Below are 27,500 nucleotides of genomic sequence, written 5' to 3'. Positions count from 1 at the left end.
CAAACCTCAAGTCCTTATGAGTAACGGTCGATGGCATCCTTTCGTAAATGTTAAACAGTCAATCAGAATAAGGCTAGGTTTTTTTTAGTCTCCTGAAAATAATAAAGCAGCTGAAATGGCGTTGAATGTCCGTCCGCACTTTTTCTGTCCGCCCTCAGATTTTAAAAACTGCTATATATATATATATATATATATATATATATATATATATATATATATATATATATATATATACATATACATATATATATATATATATATATTATATATATATATATATACATATACATATACATATATATATATATATATATATATATATATATATATATATATATATATATATATATATATATATGGCTAAAAGGCTTCAAATTGTTTGTTTGTCATCTACCCTCCAATCATTAGATACAGCGAATTGCACCCCTCTAGCCTCGGTAGTTTTTTAAATTTTATTCAAGGTTAAAGTTATTTATGATCGTGCGCCAGCAACGCTATAGGACAGGCCACCATAAAAGCCGTGGCGTTAAAGCTTCATGACCACGGTTCATACAGGATTATACACTGTACATAAAACTCGATTGCCCTAAGGAAACTTCGGTGCAATTCTTGCTTGTTTTATTCACGCTTGTAAACTTAGAACTTAGCGGCGCACATCGAAAACTGTGAGCTTTAACTAAAGTCCGCTTTACTTCATTTCATATTTCTCCTTCAAGCTTAGATGACGTCTACAGTACTCTCAGTGGACTGGCATAATCTTACTCATTATACGCTTGGTGTGAAGAATTTTGAGTTATTATGCTTAGAATAGAATAATCTTTATGAATGAAAAGAAATGGGGGAAAGGTGTCCGTGAATTGGAAAATAGGTAAGAAATCATCAATGGAATTTTCATATCATCCGAGGCTTTTAAGCAACCGAAAATAAATCATTGACTTCTGTACCGCGAGACAATCTTTCATTCCTTACAGTTAGTTATCCATCATCTTCCTATATTGACATCTAACGTCTTTTCATGATTACGACCACAATCCCTATAGAGAAATACAGCAGAGGAAATCTTTTCATGGACCATCGTCGGGGAAAAGAAAGGCAAATTGTTCCACCCATATCACTGAAAGCAGGACACACCTCAATTCAGTGCAATTTGTCGTCCGTGGGTGCTTGTCCACGACTTCTATTCGGACATTCTCTGTGGCATTTTTTTCATTCGCCTTTTTTGCAGCTTTGTAAACTCTAAAGATAGAAGCGTTGTGACTACGTACGTACGTTCATTAGTCTACAAAGTTTTGGACTGCATAACGATCTGAGTATATTCCGCATACATTACCGTATGTATAACAATGCTGTTGTAAAATATATTCAGCAAGGTTGAAATTGCATTTTCAGAAACGAACGCTAACACGAAGAAAAAGAAGAAATCATAGGTACATGAGTAGGTTAGCACTGTTTGCAATGCAAGATTATCTAAGATAACTCAACTCAATTATTAATCAAGTTTCCCATGTACCCCCTTTGTGTTCCACTAGAAAATACTTACGACAGTTTTTTTTTTCTTTTTTACGCAATTGCTGACTATATTTGATTTTTATGATGATATCTGGTTTTGGAATGATTTTTCAAAAATCCAAACTCACTCAGGTATGCAACTCATGCAGTACTTGCTTCAAATTTCGTGGGCTCTGTGAGATATTGGGTCTTCTAAGTTGATCAAAAGTACAAATACTGAAGTACATTCTATATATACAAGACAAACTATAGTTGTGTAAACCATTTTGTAACAGTGGCAGTAGATATGCCCATCTTTTCAGTTACCAGCGTACAATTATGAGTAACCTTTGGTCATAAACCTTATATACTTCATTGGGATGGCAATTTTGGTTTGTCCAAGCACATAGAAAACTAAAATCGTTCAAGAGCTAACTAAATTTTTTTTTTACTTGCATGATTTTGTAAAAATATAAATAGAAAGCCAAACTTGATATTAGAGGCAATTCCTGGGTTCACGAAGTATAGAAGAAAATCCATAAAAGTCAAACGATAATCCCTAACATGGGAAGAGCTATGAAAAAGGGAGAAGACTTAGTCCCCAAGATTGTGTTTTAATTTATTGGAAATGAATTAATTAATTCTCAAGAGACTTCAATATTCTGAGTCTTCATATTATTTAATACTTGCATCTTAGAATTATAGTAATGGTTATTGATTCTGCACCAGATAAAAATGAACTAAGGTTTCTTCCCTTATTGATGACAAATAATGTTTTACTAAAATCAAGTCGGAACTTCAAATTAAAAACCGTTCCACTAACTCTAAAAGTGATGTGAAAAAATTTCATCCTCTAAAAATGAGTAGAGACGCCAGACAAAATACTAATCACTTAATGAGCAGATACGTGAAACAGGTCGCCTCACTAAATACTAGCAGAAATGTCAAAGATTTGCCTAAGAAGAAAAGGATCCATAAATAGCGTAAACTCCTCATATCCTCGGGTTTCTGAATAGACCACAAGTCCTTGGAATGTAGTAAAAATACTTTGGTTCTCGTTATGTCCCGCTCAGTTCTCCTGCAAACTGAACCACCTTCAATTTCACAGCAGTTGTCGCGCTAACTTTGGCTTTGATGATTCAAACAGAAGTTTCCCTCACAATCAGAAACAAGTGTCTCCTTCTCCTTATGCTCTGGGACAGAACCACTCAAGGTCTCCTGGGTGTTTTCTAACTTGGTTTGTTGTTTATGTGTGCATGTATGCTTTTCTTTCTTTTTTAGGTTTCTGTAAATGAAAACCATTAAGATGGCTTTATCTGTTCATCCGCACTTTTTCTGTCCGTACTTCTCCTGTCTGCCCTCAGATCTTAAAACCTACTGAGGCTAGAGAGCTGCAATTGGTATGGTATCATTCACCCTCTAATCATCAAACATACCAAATTGTAGGCCTCTAGACTTGGTAGTTTTTTAGTTTTTATTTAATTCAAGTAAAATTAGCCATTGATCGTGGTTCTGGCAATGCACAACACAGGCCACCGCGGCCGGCTGAGGGTTTCATTGGACCAGGGCTCATACAGCATTATACCGTGACCAACGAAAGACAGATCTATTTTTGGTGGCTTTGACTATAAGCTGTACAGCAAAACTCGATTTCTTCGGCGCATTTTTCACCTGGTTTTTAATTTCTACTCTTCTTTTTTTATCTTCTTTTGCGCATTTCATGGAGGAGTTGATGTTTTTAGCTCAGTCTGTGTGCTTGTTTATTTGCATCTTGGGTATAAAGATCTCATGATTCGTTATGCTGTAATTCGAAATATATAAAACACACCAGGGGTGAACCTCGTGACTGGCAAGTGATTAGATTTTCAGAGAGATCATTGTCTGGGTTGGGGACTTTTTCATGCCCGTGTGTTCAGTCATAGTGGATGTCTGTGGTATCCTAATGTTTTTGCTTATACATTCGGTTTAATATTTATAGAATCTTCGAGTTTGTTCATTCTGGATAGTTGCTCATTTTAATTCTAATAATACTGTTAACTTTGAACATCTTCATGGTAACAACACGGACGATAAGAAAGTGGAATATTTATTTAAATGTGCACCTATAACCTTTGAACCCTTTTATGTTAAGATCTTTCGGCCTTCCATCTGCTATCCACCTCTTCTAACAATTATTCACAGTTCAAAATTGAGGTTTTCTTCCTATTTCACCTTTCAAACAATTTTTTTCCGTCAATTTCCGTTCCGTTCAGGGCTGAGTGACATCATAGGTCCCAGTGCTTGGCCTTTGGCCTGAACTCTATATGCCATGTCATGCCATGCTTACAAATCGACTGACCTAATTAATGTCAGGAATACGGAAAGAACCGCCTGTCCTTTGACTGAATGTTTATTCCTAAGGAAGCAAATTTTATTTTGACAATAGGCCCTCATTGATTTGCCAGAAGTGGAAAAGATGATCTCAGGAACAGCAGACGACCTATTTCCAGGAATTTAATTGCTTAAGAGAGTAGGCAGAGGACTGGGGAAAGCAGGGGAACTGAATCCTGGAATATTATTTCTTTCGAAAACTTATAAAAGGGTAATATTGATAAATTGTAAAGAAGCCGACTTAATCTTCATCATTTTAACTACTTTTATTAATATCATTATCTTTATTACTGTTGTAAATGCTTCTCCCTTAATGTTATAATCTTACCATTTAAGTTTTAATTAGGTTGGTAATTCAATAACACTATTGACAAAAATTTTTCTCGCAAAATCAGATTCCCGTAGGAATGTAAAAAGGAAAAATAATCACGTTAGTCATGGAAAATAGATTACTTCGAAAATAACACTGTTAAAGTTTCCAACTTATGTGTCCGTAATACTTTGTGAGTTTTCATTTATGAATATTAAAAATTTCAGCATTATTCACGAAAAGTCATAAATAATCTAAAAAAAGACATGACCTTTACGTATGTCAGTATAAACTGTTATGTTTTGCTTCTTCCCGGATTCTTAGCAACATCTTTCATTTTCCCTCGACTGGGTGGCGGTCTCGAAGTCTATTTTGTTCAAGTGACCAAAGTTACGCAAAAAAAAAAAAATGGGTTATTCAAATCATTCAGACCATCTGAATATCCTGAATAAATGGTAGTTAAATCAGCATAAATATGTTGTTTCAATTTTATTCTAATAATATTGTTAAATCCCTCGACCGTAAAGAGACAAATTCATAACAGCACATCAGAAGACCAACCCCGGATGAAGGTGTCAAAAGAAAATTGATTTTGAAATTTCATTCATCTAAAATGCTCGAGAGCATTATTGCATTTTGGTATTCTATCACTGAGAGGATTAAACGTTTATGAACGTAAATTGAATTTCCTCTCCACTAAAAGGTGGATATGTATAAAAACGCACAGAAAGTCCAGTCTCCCTAAAGCAATTAAAACTACAAGGACAAATTAAAACATTGAGATTTCTGTTTTCATATCAGTCAAGAATTTAAGTTTGGCATTGACTTATGTGAGAGGGAATTACGTCTTAATCTGTATTTAGCCCAGTTTCTAAGGACAAAAAACAAATGATTATAGTTCGTTTATCTTCTGCACATCTAAAATTTGTTATTATTTTTGCTCAATTTATTATTGTTGATTTTCAGAAGTTCTAACGGAGTTCACTGCACCAAAAGGAGCAGTTTGAAACACGGAATTTTTCGGGAACAAAGCAAAATGAAAATAAATGGAAAGGAAATTTATGAGATGAATAAATTTATACAATTAAGATTGTTACCAGAAAACATTATCACTATTATTATGGCCGTTCTTTTTGTTGTTGTCGCTGACGAAGTTTCATGAAACGAGCACCATAAAAACTTATCTCTAAATTAAACTATACAATAAGAAAACTATAGGTTTCTTTAGTTGGAAGATTCAGGTCCACCTGGGAGCATCCAACAACTAGATTACATGAAAATGATCGAGAACATTTTCTTGTCAAAGACCAAATTATCAACGTAGAGGAATCCCAATTATGTAAACCTAGGCAGATTTATATGGATAAAACAAAGTTGTGTTAAATTTTCGAAATTAAAAGTGCTTAGGTATGCTCAGCCTCTTGAAGTTCGCAATAATCTATCTGCCGGAAATCTAAAAGTGTCAACTGGAGCGTACTGAAAACAAATATGTATATAAAACAATAAAACCACTTTTTCGGGATGAGAATGGAGTGCATTGCCTTCTATGTTCGTCGAGAATAATGTGTTTGATAAGACTGTAATTGTATTAAAAATCAGCAGAGAATAATAAAGAACTTTAATTTGAATCTAAAAGTGTCTATAAGTTGGAAGAATATCAAGTGAACGTCGGGAGTAATAAGGTGATGCGGGTAACTGGAATTCAGAAATACCAAGCAGTGTCTGTTGGCGTAGACGGTTGAAGAAACGATGAAGAGGTTGCTTCATAATGGTTGTGTGCGAGTGACTGATTTGGCAGTGAAATGGAAGGTTATCACAGAATGGAAACAGCACAGAAAGCACAAGAATCTCTGCACACTTTTGAGGGCGAATAGGAATGTTCGCCGTAGAAACAAAAAAAATGGGATCTATAAAAGAATCGTTGAACCATATTCCTCTATGGAAACGAAATTATGAATATAAAAAAAATGAAAAAAATAAACACGGTGGAAACTATTAAGATGAGCTAATTGCATGCAATAAAAAACTTTGAGGAAGACATGTTGAAAAGGTAGTCCCTGTCAAAGAATTAAGCTGTTAAAAATTGAGGTAGTCTGGCCACGAGGATAGAATTGGAAGACGAAAGTTTAGTGAAGATGGATTGCAAGCACGTTGTTCACTGTGCGTGAAATTTAATGTAATACAGATTAGCCTTCTCTGTAGGCGATAACTGATCCAGTGAATGACATACTCGTAAAGCTGCTGATTCATTAACCTGGACGAAAAGGATCATCCCAAAGCCTACGCTGGAAGCCTCTTCGCAGCCCTTGGGAGCACTGATATGCAAAAGAAATGCTGCTGCTCCAATCTGAAGAAATATCCCTCTTTGAGGTATGCGCAGAGCCAGCTCCTTGGGAACTAGTACCTTCTCTGCAAAATCCACAGCCCACTCTCAAGCAGCACAAGACACAGTTAATAACACTGCACCACCGAATATTTAGTTCACTGTTGTTGATCCCAGTGTAGCAACAACGCCAGCAATATTTTCCACCACTGCCAAACAAATCTAGACTGTCTGACAAAGCCGCCACACCCCACTCAGAATTGATTTCTGTTGTGAAATTTCTAGAATCTAGACGAATCCTAGTACAAACAAAGGGATATAAAGATACACACCGATTCTAGGCACCAATCAAGCTAGTTAAAGAATAAATAAATCACTGTTATTAGAGCAATAGCCTTTTTCGCAGCAGGACGAAGGCAGTAAATTTACTATCAATTGGATCTGCGTCAATTTAGAACTGAAATAAGCCAAGTGTATCTTAGTTCACCCAGACCATTGAGCTGGATAACAGCTCTCCTATGGCTGGCCCGAAGGATTAAGATATTTTTTACGTGGCTAGAAACCAATTGGTTAACCTAGCAACGGGACCTAACACGTTTATTGTGGGATCCGAACCACATTATATCAAGAAATGTATTGCTAATCACCAAAACAAATTCCTCTGATTCCATGTTGGCAGAGCGGAGAATCGAACTCGCGATTACCGAATCGATAGGCTAGCACATAACCCACTCGTCCAACGACGAACTGAAATAAATGATGAAATGGCTGCTATTGCAAAAAAACAACAATTTGGGATTCTATTTAACCAAACTAAAGCAAAAAACATTGGATTATTACCAACTACAAGCGGTAAAACTTCCACCAGGCAAGTTTTTTTTTTTTTTTTTTTTTTTTTTTTTTTTTTTTTTTTTGTTTTTTTTTTTTTTTTTTTTTTTTTTTGGGGTTTTTTTTTTTTTTTTTTTTTTTTTTTTTTTTTTAAGGGATCAGGAACGGTCAAGTAGTATATTAGTATATTGAAACCAGCCAACCTTCAGCGTATAACATTTTTCAAGGAAACTGGCACACATCAGTCACAGATTGCGATTTGGATACCTTCGCTTGATCATGGACAATCCATGACCTTGTAGTAACTGTAAGGTGGCCGAAGAGCCACCAGACTTCTTCTTTCTTAATTTCCCTAAAACAATAAATGCGCTCACGTTACCTGACTATCAATGATTATTCTTGAAAACATTGAAGACGTTGCAAACTTCGCTGTTCCTACTCGCCTTTAGAAGAGTCAGCCTTCCTCCTTAACTGGCACATTGTTTATAAGAATGTTTCTCGTTTCCCAGTCATTGTCAAGCGCCATTAAAAGGTTAATTTATGATAAACTTGTTCCATTAACGGAAAAAGTACAAATAAAATTGGCACGAAGAAGAAAAAATACATATTCTTTTTTCAAACTCACAGTTCGTATGTCGAGGGGAATTGCCTGGATCGTGAAACCTTCAAAGGACCATCTACCAAGATACATCATGAATTTCGAAGCACTTATTATTTCTCCGTAATATATTCCCTCCATTATTTTTCCACCATTGTTATCTCGTAAGTAATGGTCTAGTGGAAGATATTTCAGCATTAATTTTGCACGTTGGGAGCTGAGTAAGATATGTTGGGGGTTTTTGGGGGGTCGGGGGTGGAGGAGAATAATGTTTATATAAAAAATCTAAATATTAAGAGAAAACAAACTTTTTACCTTTATCTTGGAACAGCAGATAAGGCAATCAAAATGAGCTTTTCCAGATGCAGCTCTCCTTTCATTTGGTTTGTCCACTGCTTGATCTGTTTCTACCTAAAATCATCGATTGATATGCCCGACCTCCCAAGGGGGTAAAACATTTATTCTTTAAGATTTAAATTGTACCTGAAAATTACAAGGTCGTTATTCTTTCTTTATTTTATTATTATTCCTTTCTTTTATTCTTTTTTATATCCTCATAACCAGATATTATGTATTTTAATTAACTGAAGCTACAAGGATGAGAGTTGATCAGTGTGCACAAAGAATCAGTCATAATTGTCATCTCCTCTCGCGTTCTTACATAAATAAAATATTAAATCATCATAAATACCTTATGATAATTAATCCAGTTAATGACGGTACACAAGGCAAATTCACATTTAAAAACAAACCGGTCGTAAAAAAATTTAAAATTTCAAACCATAATTCATCAAACAGTCCTAGTCTCTTGTTCAGTTTGTTCGAATGAGAAAAATAGTCTGATTACTTGATTCCCTTTTATTTCGGTGTAACAACAAAAATCTACTCAGCATTGCGAGTAGAAAAAAAATCTATAATTTCTAACAATGTGACTGAATTTATACAGTTGTCCTCGTTTGTTAACAAAATTTGTCGCAATAAAATGGTCCAATGATTAGAGTTAATCTGGAGTAGATGAAATACCTAGAAACAAATACAACCGAAAAACGTCAACCCATACGAGAAAAACCTCTCACTAATCCACACCCTACCGACTGGATATGGGTCTCCTGTAATTAAGGAAACATTTACCTAAGACCTTTACAGTGGTTCTTGGACTCTTGCCCGCTCCTGACAGAAAAGAAAATCGCCATTATTACTGTCATGACTTCCTACTCACTGAACCATTTGCCAAGATTCCAGCTGGAAGATTATCAACCCACTTGGAGAATGCAACAAAGATTAAACACGGGCCAGAACAAGCAATGGTGAATTACATCACTGCTTGAGCGGTAATGCCTTCGAGTTGCTCACAGGCCATTTCCCCACCCACAAATATCCAAGTGAAAGGATGAAGAAAAACATACTACTTTTGGTCTTTAGCTTTTAAGAAATCTTCACGACAACTGATACATACGTAGTGATAGAACCCCTTGGGGGGTAGTGCCAACAGTGGACTTATGCGGTGCAACTGTAGGAATTACTTAAGGTTCTATGCAGTGTGCTTTCTGCCCCTAGCTGCAACCACTTTCGTTCATTTTACTGTACCTCACCTTTCATATTCACTTTCTTCATCTTACTTTGCTCTGTCTCCTAACACTTGATTCATAGCGCAACTGGAAGGTTTTTTCCTCCTAAACACTATCAAACCTTTGACTGCCAATTTCCATTTCAGAGCTAATTGACCTCATAGGTTCCGTATTGGCCTGTGGCCTAAATTCTATTTTAACTCTATATCATAAGGGCAGAAATTGACAGACTCGTCCACCATACAGTTCAGCATAACAACGTCTTAAGAAAATTATTCACATCTAACGAAAAAAAACAAAAAAAGTTGCTGTTTCATTTTTGGACTGAAGTTGGTGCCCCCCCCCTAAGCAGTGTTTCTATATAGACATTATCACACCTTTCCCCACTAATCCCAGTTAATAGCCTTCTTTAAACTTGTGCAGTCCTTGGTTAATATTCATGTTTATTACGAAGCTCTCTTTCATTTAACCGGATTAAGACAGATTTTTTTTTGCCTGTTCTAGTCGGATAGTCTATCTTTTTAGCATCTGCTCAATTGATGGTATGGTTGCTTTTACTAATATTTACGAAAATTGTATTGTTATCCCGTGAATATTTTATACATCTTATTTTGTGATACTCTTTTCAATATAAAAAGTTGTTACATCACTTGCATGCGCTTTGATATACACTCTCTAATGTTTTCGGGAGAGTTCTGTATTATGCTTTTTTTTTATTTTATTATTGTTCTTATTGGCTACATTAACTCCAAACTCTAAGAAAATGGAGATAACTTTGAGATTATCACTGTATGGTGGGACCACCAAGTTTCCATCTATATATTCCTCTGTTGTTACTATATATGTATATATATATATATATATATATATATATATATATATATATATATAGATATATATATATATATATATAGATATATATATATATATATATATATATATATAGTATATATATATCTATATATATATATATATATATATATATATATATATCTATATATATATATATATATCTATATCTATATATATATATATATATATAGATATATATATATATAGATATATCATATATATATATATATATATATATATATATATATATATATATATATATATATATATAGATATATCTATATATATATATATCTATATATATATATATATATATATATATATATATATATATATATATATATATATATATATATATATATATATAATATATAATATATATCTATATATATATATATACTATATATATATATATATATATATATATATATTATATATATATATATATATATATATATATATATATATATATATACTATATATATATATATATATATATATATATATCTATATATATATATATATATATATATATATATATATATATATATATATATATATATGATATTTACGAAAGTTCAGTTGCATCTGTCATCTATTTTCATAATGTCTCTCACTGATGCTAGAGGACTTGATTAGATAGCTTTAATGGGGGTAATCATCAGGAAATAAATAAACCAGCTTCCATCTAAAGCAAACGTACCTCGAATAAACAGAGAATAGCATCGGCGTTTTCTGTCATGTTGATTTCAAATAAAAGACTGCACATCTCTCGAATAAAACTTCATTAGATTTAGCCAGCAATCATAACCAAGTAAAAAATGCGCCGAAGTTTCTACGGTGCAATCGAGTTTTCTATACAACGTATAATACTCTATAAAGCCTGTCACTAACATTCAGTTTATAACTGCACAGTTGGACTGTGGCAGTTAAAATAGGAAGTTAGTAGTGGACAACCTGCAACAATTTTTCTGGCCTGCGCAGGTGGCCTGGTAAAATAGCTCATCTCAATCGATGAGCCTCAGGCCAAACGTCTGCGCATGCGCATTGCAATGTTAATGTGGTGGATACAACTTTTTTGGCTTAGTTGAAGTCAGTTCGCTGTCCGTCCGTGGACCCATAACATGTACCAATGAAGAACATTGAGTTGGATTTTATTAAATTGAAAGTGTTTATGCCTAAATAGTTGATACATTAGATTTACCTGTGTTTTTAATGATTGATATGAATGTCAGAATAATATATGTCTATTTTTTTCCACAGAAAAAAACAATTGCTTATAATGACGGTTGAAAGTGGCAGCATCATTCCTTAACGGCTTGTAGATTTCATTGAAACCTTTTATAACGAATGAGACTTTGCTTTGGTAAGTAAAATCCAAAGGCTATCGTAACACATTAAGACACATTAAGTATGTTTATTCGTAGTTATAAACTATATATGAAAGTCAGTTTTTCAATGAGAATCAATATTTATGACAACATAATGTAAAACAAGAAGCCTAAAATCATCTATAATTACGTACATGATTATACATCATGTATGTAATACATTTTTAAAATGAGAATTTTAAATAATATTTTACTTTCTGATGAAACCAATATTGGACCATGTGTTTATTCATTGCTGGCATCCCACGTCAGTTTATTTTGCCAAAAAATTTGACTAATCAACACACTAATGAAATACAGGAAAACAGTAGTAAACTAAGGATTTTCATTCACTGTAACACGTCATAAGGTCAACTTAATGAAAACAAATCAATATTAAGAGCTTTTAAATTAAAGAAATAAAAAAAATATTAGGCTACATGTGTCACCATACAATGAAGGAAACGATTAGGAATTCAATGATCTTTCCGTTGGGAACTCTTCCTTCGTTCATAAAATATTTAATAAACGTTTATGAAAGTCCTTGGTGCCAAATTTCAAACTCTTACCAAATTCACATGAGAGAATTTAATTAGTGTTTTTTTTTTTTTCAAACTCTTTCTTTCACTGGACGTCTTTACTTAACGTTGATGAGTTTTTTCATGATGTCAGCAAGCCATGACGGACTGAGGAAAAAGACTGTATCGTTTAGTGGCGAAGATGAACGTTTACTGGCGGGCTTAAAACTATCAACTACGCCTACGACTGGTAGTGCTTCAGTTGCTCCCCAGACGTTATGATCCATGGCTAATTTTAACCTTAAATAGAATAATAACTACTGTGACTATAGGGCTGCAATTTATTATGATTGATGATTAGAGGGTGGATGATCAACGTATCAATTTGCAGCCCTCTAGCCTTAGTAGTTTTTAAGATCTGAGGGCAGACATAGAAAGTCGGCACCATAGTTTTCTCTCACAGATATTAAAACCCTTTAGATGCCAACGTTCCCATTTTGGGAACACTCATAAAAATCTCCTACAATGCTACTGAACAAAATAATTAGCACCTTACCCGTAATATTGACTCCTCTAATTCTATAGATGGTAAGGCAGGTCTTGTATTGCTTAAATGATACGATATTTGATAAATATATTGAAGAGAAAAATGGGAAAAATCTGTTGAAAATAGAATAAAGTTTCTTCGGCGTAGTTGAGTTTTCTGCAAGAGGCAGGAGAATGAGGGTGCGTCCCATGCCTCCAGAAAAGCGCTGCCAGATGCAAGGTCCATCGCTAACTTTGACCTTAAATAACATAAAAACTCCAGAGATTATAGAGGTTGCAATTTGGTATGTTTGATGATTGGAGGGTGGATGATCAAAATACCAATTTGCAGCCCTTTAACCACAGCAGTTCCTTAGATCTGAGGGCTGACAGAATAAAGTGCGGACGGACGGACAAACTAACCCGGCATAAGTTTTATTTCATAGAAAACTAAATGGAGGTTAATCTCTAAGTCTCTAATAGCAAAATACAAGAATTTCTATTCAGAATCATGCACAGGACCGTAATACCAAGAATCAGCAGATAGCAGGAAAACATCTACCAAAATTTCCTTTTGCCAGAAACCTTGCTTTATAGACACCGGGGAACCGACGGCAATACGCCATCACTCTTCTTTAGACAAGCATGAGTATCCTTCAGTATATAAAATCCACCGTCAATCCTGTTTCTTTGTATCAACATAAAATGCCTTACTTTTCACTCTAAATAAAAACAAGGTTCATAAAATACATAAGTCACAATGAAGTAGGTGAGCGTAATCCCAAGTCTGACACATACCAAGAACATTTTCACTTAAATTTACTTCCAGACTTCTCATACGAGCAAATGTCAGGCGGTTACAATGTCAGCTTAGTCCAATTAAAACTATTCACTTTTTATTGTATTGTAAGCTATGTAGAACACTGAACTTAAGTATGTCTGTCTGTCTGTCTGTCTGTCTGTCTCTCTCTCTCTCTCTACACACACACACACGAACACACACACACATATATATGTGTGTGTGTGTATGTGTAGGTGTGTACGTTTATGAGTGTGTATTTAAATGGTCTACGTAAATTCCGATACGAGTCACTGGTTCTCTGTTGTTCCCAATTCTATGAAAAGAATAATTGTACACATACGTAATACAGCATCCTTCAGTAATCACATTCATTCAAAGAACAAGTATGGGTGAATAAGGGAAACGGCGATGAGAGAGAGAGAGAGAGAGAGAGAGAGAGAGAGAGAGAGAGAGAGAGACGATGGATTGGCACTTGGCAGCCATTGTTTTCACGTCCTAGGTTTTTTTTTCTATGCAAATCAGGGACATTTCCATAACCCGTTTTTTCCTGTAAATAAATCTTCACAACCTTCTAGTTAGAGGCGTATCACATTGTAAATAAGAGATCCTAAACCTAAAACATTTTATTGATTTCTCATGCCTCAATATTTCATTCTTATCTCTACTATATATGCAACTTAGGCATTATCGAATAGTTCTTTATAGATATCCTTTTAGTTTTTCTGTAAATAAAAAAGAAAAAAAAAACTAGCAAGATGGCTTTGTCTATCCGCCCTGAGATCTTAAAAACCCGGCCGTGGCTGAATGTTTTCATGAGTCGCGGCTCAATACAGCATTATACGCTGTACAGATAACTCGACTGTGCCGAAGAAAACTTCGGAGCATCTTTTACTTATATTTACACCGAGTCTGAAAGAAAAGTTCTACGACAAAAAGTATTGCTGTAATATCTTATAGTCATCACCAAACGAATTGGAACTCCTTAATTGACAATTCAATAATTACAGATGATGTCTCATGAATAGCGATGAGATGGAGAGTGTTCATCCTGTAAATGAACACTTTCCATTGTGTAGTGGATTGCTTGTTCATTTGCCCATTTCCTTTAAGTGTAAAAGATCAATCTGCTAAAAATGTATAGGACCTTGAAAACTTCAGACTAAAAGGTTATATGAAAATGGAAGAGATCTGGTAGAGGAATTAAGCTGACTAAAAGACGATGATGCATCATATACTGATGTAAATACTTTCATTTAGAGGAAAGAATTATTATCTACTGAAATCAATCAACTGAAAGATTGTCAGGGATGATGTTTCACCAAAGGGTCTCAAACACAAACGAGAAGTGTTGTTAAGAGCGGAAGGAGGTTTGCCCAAAGAGATATAGGGATTCATGGAGAACCATAGGGAAGCAGTGGGTTTTTGTTGAAAGTTATGATGACTGAGGTCAGTTCTATTTAATAGAGAGAAAAGGAAAGAAGGATAGCAAATAAGCCGGAGAGAGAGAGAGAGAGAGAGAGAGAGAGAGAGAGAGAGAGAGAATTGTCCAAGAAAAACATATAATTTTCGGATTTTTACTGCAAATTACTTTCTCATAATATCCCCATTCTCTCTCTCTCTCTCTCTCTCTCTCTCTCTCTCTCTCTCTCTCTCTGACATACATACGAGCCGGCTTTGACACATTTTTCTTTTTTGTTTTTCAAATAAAGTATGTCACCGACAAACGTCCATATAATAAAGTATGTAACCTACAAAAGTCCATTTAATAAAGTGTCACCTAAAAAAGTCCATTCAATAACGCAGGTCACCTAAAAAAAAGTCCATCTAATAAAGTATGCCACCATAAAGTAAGTCACCTACAAAAGTCCATTTATTGAAAATTTTAACCAAATGTGATGAAAATATGATTTTAAGTTATCAGGTAATCCCAGTCACTGACCGTTGACCTTTGGCAAAATTCTCGTAAAAATTCTAGAAAATCGAGGTTACCAGATCAGCGCTATGAGCGACTTCATTTGATAAAATTCTTTTGTTTAACGTGAGAAAGAAAGAACAACAATATATATTTGGGCTTCTGCTGCAAGGAGAAGCTTTGAATATTGTTGGGATGCAGTTCGGAACTATGTACCATTTTTATATCTTTCGCAACTGTATATCTGCTTATCTCTCTCTCTCTCTCTCTCTCTCTATCTCTTTCTCTTTGATATTAGGGTCACGAGGAAAGCTCGCTATATAAGGGGCATGAGACGTGCAAATACACTTTCCTAGCGGAGGAATTTGCATCGTAAAAGTCATGCGAGATTCCGATTTTTAAAATTTATTTTTCATCTACTTATTTTTTCTTTTTTATCTTTGCACAAAATCCTGTAATGAATAGAATAGAATAGAGTATAGGATTTATTCCAAAGGCCAAGCGCTGCAACCATGAGGTCATTCAGCGCTGAAATGGATATTGGCGGTTAAAAAAAGCTGTTAAAATCAAGCGTTAGGAGAAAGTGGAAAGGAAGATGGAAGAAAGAATATGAACGGAGGTACAGTTGGACACAGGTTTCCTTGGTACACCTTCTTGAGGGACTTCGAAAAATTATATGGTAACAGTGTTTACTGAGGGGGACGGGGGGAGGACTCTTCCTCTTTTAGCAAGAGTTCCACCAATAAGCTCTGGAATTCTTTCAGTGGGAGGAGTCATTAGGTATGGTTTGGGAGATACACACACACACACACACACTCACACGGAGTAAAAGAAAAAAAAAAGAAATCTGAGCAGGTTATATCACTGTAACTAAGATTACTGTCTCACTTTTAATATAATTTTGTTTATTAAGATTCCATTTAACTTTCGTCTAGGTCGTTATCTTACCACCGTGTCTGTTATTATATATCGGTCATATGCATTACGCAATACTTAAAATTGATAAAAATTTTAGAGTTATATTGGTATTGGAGAGAATCACGAACATCATAACAGGATATTTTAACCTTATCACGTAAGCCAAGTTTATAGTATCCGTTGCAGTGCGTTTCCTACCAATAATATAATAGGAAGCTATAAAGAGAAGCGCAGCAGCACTTCATTGAACATACCCAAACACTATGAACTTGTTGAAAGTGTCCGACACCTTAGCTCCTCTCTCTCTCTCGCTCTCTCTCTCTCTCATATCAGCTAATTTAAAGTGACATGTCATCTAGAAATACCACTGCGCTAAGTATGCAGTTTTGATATGTCATTAACACAGTCTAATCTTGACTAAACAAATATATGCATATATATTTTTTCGGGGGGGGGGGGGGGGGTTGGTCTCGGGGATTGAGTTCTTGTTGTTAAGTCGTCTTACAGGTTTTGGAATTCTAAAATGTAATTCAAACTGACAAGCTTCTTGCTTTTGCTGTACCGATGTTGGGTTTGTATTCCCTCTTGAATATACAATAGAGTTTAACCCCTACTACACCGTTCATTACATAATTATTACATGATATGGATAAACATATCTACTTGGCTTATATTTTCTAATATATAATTGTGATAAAGGTTTAATGTCATACGGACAGAATTCCTTTCGCTCTTATCTTCATTCGTGTGAGATATAGACAGACGTCTCTATTGTTAAACAGCCACTTCAGTCATTTACCTGTCCATTGTGGAAAGAGCTATTTGGAGAAATGTAGTTTGATGATATTGTCCTAAAGGTTTATCTTTTTAGATAATTTTTAAAGAAAAAAACAGGATAGCGAAATTCCCTTTAGATTTTGAACTCCTTTAAAATATCAAATTCACCTTTCTAATAAATAAATTATAATAATCATGACCATGAGGTAATTCAAATATACACACTCAATTTTTACATGTATTTTTAATATTAGTGAGAAATCCAGCCACCTTCCTTCTAGATCACCTCTTGCAATCTGTTAGGCATAGAAGATTCATGGTTTCTGGACGATCTGTGGTCGATTGTGGAAGAGTTTCCATTGTGTTCCCAGAGGTTCATAAGTTGATCTGGTCTCCTCTCCCTCTCAGGCTCCCCAACATTTTACCAAATTAGCCTAAATATTCTCAGTGAGGTTTATGTCTGTATCCTTACTTGGCCAGCCAAGCAAACTGCAGATCCTCTCGCCTTGAAACCATTCCTGACTACTCTGGCCGTATGGATGGGCAGCGGTCGTGAATGAAAATGACAGGAGCAGGCGGGGTGGAATAATTCCGCTGTTGAAGTGAAAGAAGTTAGCAATCATGAAGAATTTCAATGTATTTTTCACCAGTGAACCCCCACTCAATCCTGGTGATATCATCCATATAATGTAAGAAGATCCAGCCCTACAAGTTTACTGTGACATGCCCCTGGTTCCTGTCACCTCGTAAATTTCTTCGGTAGTATCTGAAGGGAAAAAATCTAATTTTCACAAATTTACGCTTTGCTTTTCGTAATAGGGAAACCCTTGCATGAGTTGAGAGTGTTTATTCATCTGGAAGGATTAATACTTATAATAGCATTAACTTTGATCTGCAACAGTCCGTTATGCTATGATATTTTTTAATTCAGTAAACAGGCTGTACTCTATATTATAATTTTGTCTACGTGATTATTCATAACATTAATAATGCATTTGCTTAATGCCTGAAAGCTGGCCTCGGGGACCTCGGCGGGGGGGCACAGTGCCCCGCCGCCCCGGGGGACCTCGGCGGGTTCCCGTGGCCCGCCCACCGCCAGGGGGACCTCGGCAGGCCCGACTGGCCCGCCCGCCCCGGCACCCGGCGGGCCCAGTGGCCCCCCGCCCGCCCCGGCACCTCGGCGGGCCCAGTGGCCAGCCCGCCCCGGGGACCCTCGGCGGGCCCGACTGGCCCGCCCGCCCCGGGGGACCTCGCCGGCCCAGTGGCCAGCCCGCCCCGGGGACCTCGGGCCGGCCCAGTGACCCCCCCCGCGGGGCCCGCCCCGGGGACCTCGGGCCGGGCACAAGTGGCCCCGCCCGCCCCTGGGGGACCTCGGCGGGGGGGGGGGGGCCGACTGGTCCCGCCCGCCCAGGGGACCTCGGCAGCCGACTGGCCCGCCCGCCCCGGGGACGTCGGCGGGCCGACTGGCCCTCCCGCCCCGGGGACCTCGGCGGGCCCAGTGGCTCGCCCGCCCCGGGGACCTCGGCGGGGCCCAGTGGCCCGCCCCGCCCCAGGGACCTCGGCGGACCCAGTGGCCCCCCGCCCGCCCCGCCCACCCCCCGGGAACCTCGCGGCCGACTGGCCCGCCCGCCCAGGGACCTCGGCGGCCGACTGGCCCCGCCCCGCCCCGTGGGACCTCGCGGGCCCAGTGGCCCGCCAGCCCCGGGGACCTCGGCGGGCCACTGGCCAGCCCGCCCCAGGGACCTCGGCGGCCGACTTGGCCCGCCCGCCCCGGGGACGTCGGCGGGAACTGGGCCGGCCGAGGTCCCCGGGGAGCAGCAGGCCAAGTCGGCCCGCGAGGTCCCCGGCGGGCGGGCCAATCGGCCCGCTGAGGTCCCCCCCCCCCGGCGGGCGGGCCAGTCGGCATGCCCTTGGGACCTCGGCAATGCCCAGTGGGGCCCTCCCGCGCCCGGGTACCTCGGCTTGGGCTGACTGGCCCGCCCGCCCCGGGGACCTCGGGCGGCCCAGTGGCCCGCCCGCCCCGGGACCTCGGCGGCCGACTGGCCCGCCGCCCCTGGACCTCGGAGGGTGGCCCAGTGGGCCCGCCCTGCCCGGGGACCTCGGCGGGCCCAGTGGCCCCGCCAGCCCCGGGGACCTCGGTGGGGGCCGACTGGCCAGCCCGCCCCGGGGACCTCGGCGGGTGGCCGACTGGGCCCCGCCCGCCCCCGGGGACCTCGGTCGGAAACTGGGCCGGCCGAGGTCCCCCGGGGCGGGCAGGCCAGTCGGCCGCTGAGGTCCCCGGGGCGGCGGGCCATTCGGCAATGCCCCCGGGACCTCGCATGCCCAGTGGCCCGCCCGTCCCCGGGTACCTCGGCTGGCTGACTGGCCCGCCCACCCCGGGGAGAACCTCGGCGGGCCCATGGCCCGCCCGCCCCGGGGACCTCGGCGGCCGACTGCCTGGCCGCCCTCCCCTGGGACCTCGGAGGGCCCCAGTGGCCCACGCCCACCCCGGGGACCTCGGCGGGCCGACTGGCCCCGCCCGCCCCGGGGACCTCGGCGGGCCCCAGGTGGCCCGCCCGCCCCAGGGACCTCGGCGGCCCAGTGGCCTGCCCCGCCCCAGGGACCTCGGCGGGCCAGTGGCCCGCCCGCCCCGCCCCGGGACCTCGGCGGGCCCAGTGGCCCGCCCGCCCCGGGACCTCGGCGGGCCGACTGGCCCGCCCGCCCGGGGACCTCGGCAGGCCCAGTGGCCCCCCGCCCTGGGGACCTCGGCGGGCCCCAGTGGCCCGCCCGAACCAGGGGACCTCGGCGGGCCCAGTGGCCCACCCGCCCCTGTGACATCGGCGGGCCCAGTGGCCCGCCCGCCCCGGGGACCTCGGGCGGGCCGACTAGGGCCCGCCCGCCCCGGGGACCTAAGCGGGGCCCAGTGGCCCGCCCCGCCCCGGGGACCTCGGCGGGCCCAGTGGCCCGCCCGCCCCGGGGACCCTCGGCGGGCCGACTGGCCCGCCCGCGCCTCGGGGACCTCGGCGGGCCCAGTGGCCCGCCCGCCCCTGGGACCTCTGCGGGCCCAGTGGCCCGCCCCGGGGACCCCGGGCCTCGGCGGGCCCGGTGGCCCGCCCTCTGGACCTCGGCGGGCGGGTTCCCGTGGCCCCCCGCCCCGGGGACCCCTCGGCGTGCCCAGTGGCCCGCCTGCCCCGGGGTACCTCGGCCGGCCCATGGCCACCCGCCCCGGGGCCCCGGGGACCCTCGTCGGCCCATGACCCGCCCGCCACCCAGGGACCTCGGCCGGCACAGTGGCCCCGCCTGCCCTGGGGACCCGTCGGCGGGCGACTGCCCGCCCGCCAGGGGACCCTCGTCAGGCCGACTAGCCCGCCCGCCCCGGGAGGGGCCTCGGCGGGCCGACTGGCCCTCCCGCCCCAACCGGGGACCCGGCGGGCCCAATGGCTCGGCTCCCGCGCCCGGGACCTCGGCGGGCCCATGGGCCCGCCCGCCCCAGGGACCTCGGCGGACCCAGTGGCCCGCCCGCCCTCCCCGCCCCGGTAACCTCGGCGGGCCGACTGGCCCCGCCCGCCCCAGGGACCTCGGCGGGCCGACTGGCCCCCCCGCCCCGCCCCCGGGGACCTCGGCGGGCCCAGTGGCCCGCCAGCCCCGGGGCCCTCGGCGGGGCCGACTGGCCAGCCCGCCCCCAGGACCCTCGGCGGGCCGACTGGCCCCCGCCCGCCCCGCCCCGGGACGTCGCGGGAAAACTGGGCCGGCCGAGGTCCCCGGGGGCAGCAGGGCAGTCGCCCGCTGAGGTCCCCGGGGGCGGGCGGGCCAGTCGGCCCTCTGAGTTCCCCGGGGCGGGCGGGCCAGTCGGCAATGCCCCTGGGACCTCGGCATGCCCAGTGGCCCGCCCCGCCCCGGGTACCTCGGCTGGCTGACTGGCCCGCCTGCCCCGGGGACCTCGGCGGGCCCAGTGGCCGCCTGCCCCGGGGACCTCGGCGGGCCGACTGGGCCGCCCGCCCCTGGGACCTCGGGAGGGCCCAGTGGCCCGCCCCGCCCCGGGGACCTCGGCGGGCCCAGTGGCCCGCCCCGCCCCGGGGACCTCGTCGGGGCCCAGTGCCCGCCCGCCCCGGGGACCTCGCGGGCCGACTGGCCCGCCCGCGACCGGGGACCCTCGGCGGAAAACTGGGCCGGCCGGGTCCCCTCCCCGGGGCTTGGGCAGGCCAGTCGGCCCGCTGAGGTCCCCGGGGCTGGGCGGGCCAGTCCGGCATGCCCCCGTGACCTCGGCATGGCCCAGTGGCCCGCCCCGCCCCGGGTACCTCGCTGGCTGACTGGCCCGCCCACCCCGGGGACCTCTCGGCGGGCCCAGTGGTCCCGCCCGCCCCGGGGACCTCTGGCAGCCGACTGGCCCGCCCGCCCCCTGGGACCCTCGAGGGGCCCCAGTGGCCCGCCCCCACCCCGGGGACCTCGGGCGGGGCCGACTGGCCGCCCGCCCCACCGGGGATCCTCGGCGGGCCCAGTGGCCCCCCGCCCCTCCCCCCCAGGGGACCTCGGCGGGCCCAGTGGCCTGCCCGCCCCGGGGACCTCGGCGGGCCCCAGTGGCCCGCCCGCCCTCCCGGGGGGGGGGACCTCGGGGCGGGCCCAGTGGTCCCGCCCGCCCCCGGGGAATCGGCGGTGGGCCGACTGGCCCGCCCGCCCCGGGGACCTCGGCGGGCCCAGTGCCCGCCCCCCCACCCCGGGGACCTCGGCGGGCCCAGTGGCCCACCGCCCAGGGGACCTCGGCGGGCCCAGTGGCCCACCCCCACCCCTGGGTACCTCGGCGGGCCCAGGGTCCCGCCCCCCGCCCCGGGTGGGGACCTCGGCGGGCCGACTGGCCCGCCCGCCCCGGGGACCTAAGCTGCCCAGTGGCCCGCCCGGCTCCCGGGGACCTCGGCGGGCCCAGTGGCCCTCCCAGCCCCGAGGACCTCGCGGGCCGACTGGCCCTCCCGCCTCGGGGACCCTCGGCGGGCCCAGTCCCGCCCCCCGCCCCTGGGGACCTCTGCGGGGCCCAGTGGCCCGCCCGCCCCGGGGGACCTCGGGCGGGCCCGGTGGCCCGCCCGCCTCTTTGGACCTCGGCGGGCCCGGTGGCCCGCCCGCCCCGGGGACCTCGCGTGCCCAGTGGCCCGCCCGCCCCACCCGGGGACCTCGGCGGGCCCTGTGGCCAGCCCGCCCGGGGACCTCGGCGGTCCGACTGGCCCGCCCCGCCCAAGCCCCGGGGACCTCGGCCGGTCCAGTGGCCAGCCCGCCCCGGGGTGGGGACCTCGGCCGGCCCAGTGACCCGCCCGCCCGGGGACCTCGGCCGGCACAGTGGCCCGCCCGCCCTGGGGGACCTCGGCAGGCCGACTGGCCCGCCCGCCCCGGGGAACCTCGGCGGGCCGACTGGCCCTCCCCTCCCGCCCCGGGGACCACCCGGTCGGCGGCCCCAGGGGCTCGCCCGCCCCGGGGTACCTCGGCGGGCCCAGTGCACCGCCCGCCCAGGACCTCGTCGGACCCAGTGGGCCCGCCCCCCCGCCCCGCCCCGGAACCTCGCGGGCCGACTGGCCCGCCCGCCCCCAGGGAACCTCGGCGGGGGCCGAACTGGCCCGCCCCGCCCCGGGGACCTCGGCGGGCCCAGTGGCCCGCCAGCCCCGGGGACCTCGGCTTGCCGACTGGCCATCCCCCGCCCCAGGGGACCTCGGCGGCCGACTGGCCCGCCCGCCCCGGGGACGTCGGCGGGAAACTGGGCCGGCCGGGTGGTTCCCCGGGGCGAGCAGCCAGTCGGCCCCGCTGAGGTCCCCGGGGCGGGGGGTGGGGGCGGGCCTGTCGGCCCGCTGAGGTCCCGGGGCGGGCGGGGCCAGTCGCATGCCCCTGGGACCTCGGCATGCCCAGTGGCCCGCCGCCCCGGTACCTCGCTGGCTGACTGGCCCGCCCGCCCCGGGGACCTCGGCGGGCCCCAGTGCCCGCCCGCCCCGGGACCTCTGCGGGCCGACTGGCCCGCCCGCCCCTGGACCTCGGAGTGGGCCCAGTGGGTCCCGCCCCGCCCCGGGGACCTCGGCGGCCCAGTGGCCCCGCCAGCGCCGGGACCTCGGGGGTGGGCCGACTGGCCAGCCCGCCCCGGGGACCTCGGCGGGCCGACTGGTCCCGCGCCCCGGGGACCTCGGCGGGCCCCAGTGGCCCGCCCGCCCGGGGACCCTCGGCAGGCCGACTGGCCCGCCCGCCCCGGGGACCTCGGCGGGCCCAGTGGCCCGCCCGCCGCCCCGGGACCTCGGCGGGCCCAGTGGCCCGCCCGCCAGGGACCTCGGCGGGCCCAGTGGCCCACCCCGCCCCTGGGGACCTCGGCGGGCCCGTGGCCCGCCCGCCCCGGGGACCTCGCGGGCCGACTGGCCCGCCCGCCCCGGGGACCTAAGCGGGCCCAGTGGCCCGCCCCCCGCCCCGGGGACCTCGGCGGGCCCAGTGCCCGCCCCGCCCCGGGACCTCGGCGGGCCGACTGGCCCCTGCCCGCCTCGGGGACCTCGGCGGGCCCAAGTGGGCCCGCCCTTGCCCCCCGCCCCGGGGACCTCTGCGGGCCCAGTGGGGCCCGCCCGCCCCGGGGGGACCTCGGCGTTGGCCCGGTGGCCCACCCGCCTCTTGGACCTCGGCGGGCCCGTGGCCCGCCCCCGCCCCGCCCCCCCGGGGACCTCGGCGTGCCCAGTGGCCCGCCCGCCCCGCCCCCCGGGGACCTCGCGGGCCCAGTGGCCCGCCCGCCCCTTGGGACCGGTCGGCGTGGCCCATGGCCCGCCCTCCCCCGCCCCGGGGACCTCGCGGGCCGACTGGCCCCGCCCGCGCCCGTGAGGTCCCCGGGGCGGGCGGCCAGTCGGCCCGCCGAGGTCCCCGGGGCGGGCGGGCCAGTCGGCATGCCCCCCATGGACCTCGGCATGCCCAGTTGGCCCGCCCGCCCCACCGGGGCCTTGGCAGGCCCAGTGGCCCGCCCGCCGCCTGGGACCTTGGCGGGCCTCCGGGCCCGCACGCCCCGGGGACCTTGGCGGGCCTCCTGACCGCCCGCCGCCCGGGGACCTCGGCGGGTCTCCTGGCCCGCCCGCCCCCGGGACCCTCGGCGAGCCCCTCTGGGGCGGTTCGGCCCGCCGTCCCTGCAGACACTTACCCTTTGCTTAGTCTTAGACCAGAATATGCCACTGAATCCTTTCAATCTGCTCAGGCTTCTCTCAATCCTTTCTTCCTTCTTTTCGCACGTCCACGAATCTTCACTGATTCCTTTGCTCCTTCTCCTGGGACTTCCACCATCTTCCCTCATTCTCTGCTCCTTTTTCTGCCACTCCAGAAATCCACTCATTTTTTCCTCAACCTTTCTACAATCCCTCCATCTTCCTTTTCCCTTCAGGCATCAATAAACTCTTAACAAAACATTTTCACTGATTTATTTTCCCTCCATCTTTCTTTTCCTTCAACATTTTACACAATTTATTATACATAAACATCAAACTATTCATACACTCATCTTCAAAACTTTCATCAATTAGGTAACCCTTAGTTTTCCCAAAGCTGAAAAGAAACTATTGCGGATCACTCTAAGATCCAAAACTAAAATTTCATTCATTCATTCACATCCATTTATGAAAGAAGTCCTTTTAAACTCCACTTAACTCGAATTATTATGTATGTAACAAGTATTACTCCTCAAGAATTTTTTGTAAATAAATGAAAATTCCCATCTTTGTAAATAACCTTTATTTATTTCAATTCAAAACAAATTTCCATACAACAAACATTCTCTCATTTTCAAAATATGATCCGTCTTCGTGATTCGAGCTTAGACTGGATCCTGCTACTCCTTGAAGCTGGGCACTTGCTCGGCTCTTTCCAATTGTCCTTCGTCAGGCATCTGTAATTCCCCTTCAGGTTCTTCCGCTTGCAAATCAATTTCTCCTTCGCTCATCTCGTCTGTCGGGCCTCATCTCCCCGCTGCTCCTTCAGTTCGGCCTGGACACCAGTCTTCCTCTCCACCGGATTGATTGCCGACCATTTCCTTCTTCAAAAAAGGCATGTCAGCTCGTCCATCTTCAGCTACGCAACCTTATCTTCACGCTGGATTCCACCCTTTTCCTTCGTCATGTCTTCCACTTCATTCTGCAGACGCTGCAACCTGACCTCCACGTCTTTCCTGCCGGATTCTTGCTTTTCGCTCGCGTCCTTTTCTTCCTGGATGAGCCTCGCCATCTTGCGCCGCTTCTGCGGTCTTCACCTGTAGCTCTTTCTCCTTCTGTCCTAGGAGTCTCTCTTGCCTCTCAACCTGGCATCGTTTCTCTGTCCAAATTCTTTTGTCTTGTCCATCAGATGCTGATTTTCTTCTGTTTCTTCAGGATTTTGTCTTCCAGCTGCTGTTTTTCCTTCTTCTCTTCATCGTTCTCCTTCAGCTTCAAGCGGTCGATCCTCTGTTGCAGCTGAAGAATTATCCTGTCCAAGTTCACCTGCTGCTCTCTCTGGCACTCGATGGTGTCTCGCAAGGCCGCAATTCTCTCCTTCAGTTCCTTTTCCTTGGGCTGTTCTCCTCCATCATCAGTCGTCCAGGAGGACCCTCACCAGTGCTCTCGGCATTCATCGTAAATAAGATGATTATTCCTGCCTTAAGACTTCTCTCCGTATTTCGAACATCTGGACAACAACGTCCCAACAACACCTGCTAACTGAAGTGTGGTACCCAGTTCATATTCTCTCCTCTCTCCCTCGATTTTTCGTTGGTTTTATATATTCCACTAGAGATATTTCGATTTATCAAAACACAGCAGGAAATATTCTGGAAATATTTTAACTATGCCTTGTCTCTTGGTGTTTATAAATTGCTGAAATCTTTCTCAGGGATTTTTTGCAGTACGAATAATCTCTTTTGTCTGATCTCTTACTTATATCATTCATTATTACAAAAATAAAAACACTTGTTGATATAAATAATTCAATTTACAAATCACTTGTCAATGCCAGTCTTATTATTAATAATACTAATAATTTCAGGTCTATTTTAAATGTATTATAATGTAAACAGAAATGACTAGATTGAATAATGTGTACTACTGATTTTACTTCAACATAAATGGCACAGAGGACAAGATATTGTCATGGGAAATTAACAGAGTACACTCCATATAGCGTGTGGGCATTGTCATACAAAGCTAGCTCTCTCTCTCTCTCTCTCTCTCTCTCTCTCTCCTCCACCCTTTGCAATGGCGGCATGCAGCTGCCCACGGCGCTTTCGCGCATGTCCATTCCATGTTTATAGTTCCATGGTTATATACTAATCAAATTTAATCTCTCTCTCTCTCTCTCTCTCTCTCTCTTGAATAATGAAACGAATATGTTTCGAGACCATGTTAATTTCTTATTCGGGAGTTACATATTAACCATCAAATACAGTGGTTAATCTCCCGCCTTCTCCGGTGGTCTGAAGTTCGATTCCCTGCTCTGCCAACGCGGAATCAGAGAAGTTTATTTCTGGTGATAGAAATACATTTCTCGATATAGTGTGGTTCGGATCCCACAATAAACTGTAGGTCCAGTTGCTAGGTAACCAACTGGTTACCTAGCAACTACCTAATCCTTCGGGCCAGCCCTAGGAGAGCTGTTAATCAGCTCAGTGGTCTGGTTAAACTAAGATATACTTAACTTTTTCCCGTCTTCTCCTCATCCAAGGACCAGTTAGTATAATATAATTAACCTCACATCAATTCACGCTCCGTGGACTTGAAGCTTTAGATTTAAATCGTCGTTTCGTTTTTATACGAATTATCCCAAATTCCCCACTGAGTAATTCAGTACTTCACTTTTCTTCAGTGACTCACTCCATTAGTTTGGCTGCTCTGTCTGCTCACGATCCTTATGTGGAGACTAAACTACCTACAGTTTTTCTTTTGGAAATAGCTCACTGCATACACTACACTTTTTCTTTGGCATGTGTCTTCTTACCTACAGCTTTCCTTCTGAGTAACTCACTACCTACAGCTTTACTTCTTAGAGTAACCCATTACCTACAGTTTTCTTTGGTGAGTGACCCCTGTTAGTATTATTTCGGGAACTCAGTACCCATAATTAACCATCGTCTCAATTTCATTATTTGCAATCAACATAGGCCCCAGCCTCTGCATATAACAGCAGCATAAAAATGGACTGTTATGATGTTATTATTTTAACTTACTCGATCAGATTTTTCAATTTCCGCGCTGCCTGTACGTGAGCACATGTATGTATGTATGTATGTATGTACTGTCGGCCAAAAAACTCGTGGCAGAGTTTCATAATTTTTGCCTGACGCACGATTCATGCCTTATTTATCTATTTTTCTTTTCAGAGATGGAAGAAATCATGTGTAATGACGTT

At 46.4% G+C, this 27,500-nt stretch overlaps 1 long non-coding RNA gene across 1 annotated transcript in view; it reads right to left on the bottom strand.

Annotated features, from left to right (window-relative positions):
- The window catches only part of LOC135195845 (uncharacterized), a 400,088-nt gene extending 374,098 nt beyond the window's left edge, over window positions 1–25,990 (bottom strand). The window contains exon 1 of the long non-coding RNA XR_010310251.1: window positions 24,858–25,990. This is a non-coding gene — a long non-coding RNA (uncharacterized LOC135195845). The remainder of the gene's footprint in view (window positions 1–24,857) is intronic.
- Between the last annotated feature and the right edge of the window lie 1,510 nt (window positions 25,991–27,500).

Source organism: Macrobrachium nipponense, chromosome 16, assembly GCF_015104395.2.
Source record: "Macrobrachium nipponense isolate FS-2020 chromosome 16, ASM1510439v2, whole genome shotgun sequence".
Classification (NCBI taxonomy): Eukaryota; Metazoa; Arthropoda; class Malacostraca; order Decapoda; family Palaemonidae; genus Macrobrachium; species Macrobrachium nipponense.
The sequence above is the reverse complement of the archived record's forward strand: the minus strand, read 5'-3'. Positions and strand labels throughout refer to the sequence as shown.